This window comes from Penaeus monodon, chromosome 33 (genome assembly GCF_015228065.2).
Source record: "Penaeus monodon isolate SGIC_2016 chromosome 33, NSTDA_Pmon_1, whole genome shotgun sequence".
In the NCBI taxonomy this organism is placed as follows: domain Eukaryota; kingdom Metazoa; phylum Arthropoda; class Malacostraca; order Decapoda; family Penaeidae; genus Penaeus; species Penaeus monodon.
This window is the reverse complement of record NC_051418.1, coordinates 23,991,082-23,991,509: the sequence shown is the minus strand read 5'-3', so window position 1 is coordinate 23,991,509 and position 428 is coordinate 23,991,082. Positions and strand designations below refer to the sequence as shown.

The following is a 428-nucleotide window of genomic DNA, read 5'->3' as shown; positions in this document are numbered from 1 at the left end:
CTTTACACACCTCCTCGCTTGCTTTTGCAGCTGTCACTAAGGTCTCAACTTGAGAAATGCTTCTTCACCTTGAGAAATATAGTTAATCCACCCGGAAACAAGCTTAAACTATATCAAAATGTGAATCTCTAAAAGCGAGGACTTTCAATTTCCTAATCCACAAGGAAAATCGAATCTTGCAATATTATCGGATGCAATTTTATGCTCCTTTTGCAATCCTAAAACGTGACTGCGCGTTGAAATCGAGGAGCATTATCAAGTTTTCCGAAGTCAACGGCACTTGTCCGAAACGCTGCACTGATCTTCGCCAGGCATGACCACTCGAGTGTCCATTAATTGGGGTCTCGCTCTCCATTTTTCGTCCTATCTCTCTAGATCTCTCACTATCTTCAGTTGTAATTTTACTCTTTGTTTGTGCACCTTTTTTT

At 40.9% G+C, this 428-nt stretch overlaps 1 protein-coding gene across 1 annotated transcript in view; it reads right to left on the bottom strand.

Moving 5' to 3' along the window:
• Nucleotides 1-428, bottom strand: part of LOC119594308 — a 46,720-nt gene that overhangs the window by 15,501 nt on the left and 30,791 nt on the right. The window lies entirely within an intron of this gene.